This window comes from Ostrea edulis, chromosome 2, assembly GCF_947568905.1.
Source record: "Ostrea edulis chromosome 2, xbOstEdul1.1, whole genome shotgun sequence".
NCBI lineage: Eukaryota > Metazoa > Mollusca > Bivalvia > Ostreida > Ostreidae > Ostrea > Ostrea edulis.
Genome location: NC_079165.1, coordinates 84,043,913 through 84,049,912, shown reverse-complemented (window position 1 = coordinate 84,049,912; position 6,000 = coordinate 84,043,913).

Below are 6,000 nucleotides of genomic sequence, written 5' to 3'. Positions count from 1 at the left end.
ACAATACAACACAGTGTACAACCAACTCCCAAACTGAACAATACAACACAGTGTACAACCAACTCCCAAACTAAACAATACAACACAGTGTACAACCAACTCCCAAACTAAACAATACAACACAGTGTACAACCAACTCCCAAACTAAACAATACAACATAGTGTACAACCAACTCCCAAACTGAACAATACAACACAGTGTACAACCAACTCCCAAACTGAACAATACAACACAGTGTACAACCAACTCCCAAACTGAACAATACAAAACAGTACCAATAAACTCTAAAACTAAATTAAAAACAGTGTACAATCAACTGTTTTCAGTTTACAAAATGAATCAAATGTTTTCTTGCATTTATTTCCGCGAGCTATTTTTTGGAATTAAAAGAAATGACTGAATAAGCATGGGGATTTTATTTCAGGGTCGAAAAGCTGTTATTTGTTTATGTAGTTAGGTTAGTGTAGATCTTGTTTGCAGACGACGATAAAAACTGAAATCGGCGAAACTCTCGCAATGTATCAACAAAACAGCTGATTTTCAGACATCCGCGAAATTTGGTACGAAAGAAATTTCATGAATCCAAAATAAATTGTTTTGCATTCAAAGCTGTTCGAGAAGATGAATTGCCGTATATACACATCCACGTTTATGAAAAGAATAGTATACATTTTCTTATAATATTCGACAGAGAAGATCTCTGTGTTGGTGATCTTCATCGTCTTAATTTTGCATTCGATACAACATTTATAAGATTGATCACCGTTCGTTATCTTCACTTCCACACCCCAAGTTATTTGCTGAATTTTTTTTTATAAGTGAACCCACCTAAATTATTACAAACCACGCCTACTGTAGGTGGGTACTCCCTGTCTCAGCGTCCGATGATGGGACGATGACCCACGTTTGACAGTAAGATGTTTTTGGTAGCATGTCTTTTTAAAGACATTCATTTAATGAATATGTTATTTTATTTAGTGAGAAAAATGGTTCTCAACTTCTTTGTATTGCAAGAAAATAAAACATCGATTGATTGGTTGGCTGTTCTCACTTCTACTACTATACACATATACAATGAAATCCCTCAATATTTGTCCTCATTATCATAGCGCCACTTTACAGTTAAAGCGAAATAACTCCATCTTGTGACAAATGTCGGAAACGGTGATGCTCAGGGGACAGTATAATGAGTTGGAAACAAGTTGATGTTTTTTCCTGCTGATTATTCATACTTAACAACTTATGTTTGTCACTCTTAAATTCATAATCAATGCTTTTCCATTTCTTGCCAATCACAATGCCTGAACTCCATACATGTATTTGTATATAGCCTACATTATCAAACTTCGATATCATGGTACAAAAACAAACGATTCGTACGATATAGAAATTTGTAAGAATATTGTAAACAGTCAAATTGGAAGCGACTTTCACATAGGTCGAGTTACTTGTAAGTTGATATAATATAGTCACTGCATATACTTTTGAATTAAGGAGGGACACTCCTGAGAAATTTTGAAAGTGGAGGATATGTACAGTAATATTTCGAAATTGCAAAGTTTCAAGTTTACCTTATTTAGTTAAAGTTTTAGCACAAAGTAATCTGGAAAAAAAAATTCCTGCTAGACTCAAACTACAAATCAGCAGTGGACACGTGACTGTTGTAACATGCTGTCTGATGTGTTTCATATCGATTGTTAGGCCGTTCTTGACACACTGATTTTGACTACGGACAACACCGTTTACCTGATCAAGATATAGGGCTCAGGGAGGGTGTGGTCGGTCAACAGGGGATGCTTACTCCTCTTTGGCACCTGATCCCATCATTGGTATATACAGGGGTCCGTGTTTGCCCAACTCTCTATTTTGTATTACTTATAGGAGTTATAAGATTGATCATTGTTTGTTATCTATATATAGGAAATGAAAAAAACATAAAGTAATATTTATATCTAAACATTTATTGTTTGGCGTTGTTGGTCGTGGCATAATATATAAGCATGCACAACATAAGCAGCAAAAATTCAAGCAGCATTTGTTTGATCCGGGTTGATCGCGAACAATGAAATAAAATGTTATGATTAACATTATAACATATCAAGCCAATGTTCACAGTTCAATGTTTTCAAAATATCATACACAGTCAGAAGCACAAACTTGACACATCAGTTGAATGGATGGGAGCAAATGCCTTCAAACGAACTAGCTTTGGACTTTAGTTTCTTCCATTAAAGATGCCACGACAATACGCGGAATGCAGCAAAAATTGTAGGACGTTGTGATGTTCTGAAACAAACAAGCAAGAGAACCAAGAGCAGTACCTATTCAAATACATAACAACACTGCCCTTAATTAATGGGTTTAAAAGAAATTAAGCAGGATTGCGATTATTTTTTGAAATTTTCAAGAGCTTAAATTGTATACTACCTTTCTGTTTGAAGAGCATGTAAAAAAAGGATGTGTGTACCAAACCCGATCGTGTAGGCCAAACTCGAGCCAAAATACAGACTTTTCCTCATAAGATAAAGGCATCTATATTATAATTATGTAGATGCTATTATATTCGTCTTTTACGTAAACGTACTGTGCTACCCAGCTAGGCATTTGCATTGAAAAGGAATAGACATGGACTGCTGATATTCATATTTTAAATCATATTTCGAAAAGGAAGTCGATCGTTATCACGATGCAATTGTGTTATCATACTTAATTCAATGATTTTGTAATTCATACTCAGATGTACATTAGCCAATTACATTATCCCTTTTATGTTAGTCGCGATACCTGTTTTACTGTATGGTACATCCATTACTATATTTTACATGTATTACTATATATCACCTGTATTACTATATGTTGCATGTATTACAATATGTTACCTTTATTACTATATGTTACCTGTATTACTATATGTTACCTGTATTACTATATTGTACCTGTATTACTATATGTTACCTGTATTACTATATGTTACCTGTATTACTATATGTTGCCTGTATTACAATATGTTACCTTTATTACTATATGTTACCTGTATTACTATATGTTACCTGTATTACTATATTGTACCTGTATTACTATATGTTACCTGTATTACTATATGTTACCTGTATTACTATTTGTTACCTGTATTACTATATGTTGCCTGTATTACAATATGTTACCTTTATTACTATATGTTACCTGTATTACTATATGTTACCTGTATTACTATATGTTACCTGTATTACTATATGTTACCTGTATTACTATATGTTGCCTGTATTACAATATGTTACCTTTATTACTATATGTTACCTGTATTACTATATGTTACCTGTATTACTATATTGTACCTGTATTACCATATGTTACCTGTATTACTATATGTTGCCTGTATTACAATATGTTATCTGTATTACTAAATGTTACCTGTATTACTATGTTACCTGTATTACTATATTGTACCTGTATTACCATATGTTAACTGTATTACTATATGTTACCTTTATTACTATATGTTACCTTTATTACTATAGGTTACCTGTATTACTATATGTTACATGTACTACTATATTGTACCTGTATTACTATATTGTACCTGTATTATTATATGTTACCTGTATTACTATTTGTTACCTGTATTACTAGATGTTACCTGTATTACTATATGTTGCCTGTATTACAATATGTTACCTTTATTACTATATGTTACCTGTATTACTATATGTTACATGTATTACTATATTGTACCTGTATTACTATATGTTACCTGTATTACTATATGTTGTCTGTATTATGATATGTTACCTGTATTACTATATGTTGCCTGTATTACTATATGTTACCTGTGTTACTATATGTTACCTGTATTACTATATGTTACCTGTGTTACTATATGTTACCTGTATTACTATATTGTACCTGTATTACTATATGTTATCTGTATTACTATATGTTACCTGTATTACTATATGTTACCTGTGTTACTATATGTTACCTGTATTACTATATTGTACCTGTATTACTATATGTTATCTGTATTACTATATGTTACCTGTATTACTATATGTTACCTGTGTTACTATATGTAACCTGTATTACTATATGTTGCCTGTATTACTATATGTTGCCTGTATTACTATATGTTACCTGTATTACTATATGTTGCCTGTATTACTATATGTTACCTGTATTACTATATGTTATCTGTATTACTTTATGTTATCTTTATTACTATATGTTACCCGTGTTACTATATGTTACCTGTATTACTATATTGTACCTGTATTACCATATGTTACCTGTATTACTATATGTTGCCTGTATTACCATATGTTATCTGTATTACTAAATGTTACCTGTATTACTATGTTACCTGTATTACTATATTGTACCTGTATTACCATATGTTAACTGTATTACTATATGTTACCTTTATTACTATATGTTACCTTTATTACTATAGGTTACCTGTATTACTATATGTTACATGTACTACTATATTGTACCTGTATTACTATATTGTACCTGTATTATTATATGTTACCTGTATTACTATTTGTTACCTGTATTACTAGATGTTACCTGTATTACTATATGTTGCCTGTATTACAATATGTTACCTTTATTACTATATGTTACCTGTATTACTATATGTTACATGTATTACTATATTGTACCTGTATTACTATATGTTACCTGTATTACTATATGTTGTCTGTATTATGATATGTTACCTGTATTACTATATGTTGCCTGTATTACTATATGTTACCTGTGTTACTATATGTTACCTGTATTACTATATGTTACCTGTGTTACTATATGTTACCTGTATTACTATATTGTACCTGTATTACTATATGTTATCTGTATTACTATATGTTACCTGTATTACTATATGTTACCTGTGTTACTATATGTTACCTGTATTACTATATTGTACCTGTATTACTATATGTTATCTGTATTACTATATGTTACCTGTATTACTACATGTTACCTGTGTTACTATATGTAACCTGTATTACTATATGTTGCCTGTATTACTATATGTTGCCTGTATTACTATATGTTACCTGTATTACTATATGTTGCCTGTATTACTATATGTTACCTGTATTACTATATGTTACCTGTATTACTTTATGTTATCTTTATTACTATATGTTACCCGTGTTACTATATGTTACCTGTATTACTATATTGTACCTGTATTACCATATGTTACCTGTATTACTATATGTTGCCTGTATTACCATATGTTATCTGTATTACTAAATGTTACCTGTATTACTATGTTACCTGTATTACTATATTGTACCTGTATTACCATATGTTAACTGTATTACTATATGTTACCTTTATTACTATATGTTACCTTTATTACTATAGGTTACCTGTATTACTATATGTTACATGTACTACTATATTGTACCTGTATTACTATATTGTACCTGTATTATTATATGTTACCTGTATTACTATTTGTTACCTGTATTACTAGATGTTACCTGTATTACTATATGTTGCCTGTATTACAATATGTTACCTTTATTACTATATGTTACCTGTATTACTATATGTTACATGTATTACTATATTGTACCTGTATTACTATATGTTACCTGTATTACTATATGTTACCTGTATTACTATTTGTTACCTGTATTACTATATGTTGCCTGTATTACAATATGTTACCTTTATTACTATATGTTACCTGTATTACTATATGTTACCTGTATTACTATATTGTACCTGTATTACTATATGTTACCTGTATTACTATATGTTACCTGTATTACTATATGTTACCTGTATTACTATATGTTGCCTGTATTACAATATGTTACCTTTATTACTATATGTTACCTGTATTACTATATGTTACCTGTATTACTATATTGTACCTGTATTACTATATGTTACCTGTATTACTATATGTTACCTGTATTACTATATGTTACCTGTGTTACTATATGTTACCTGTATTACTATATTGTACCTGTATTACT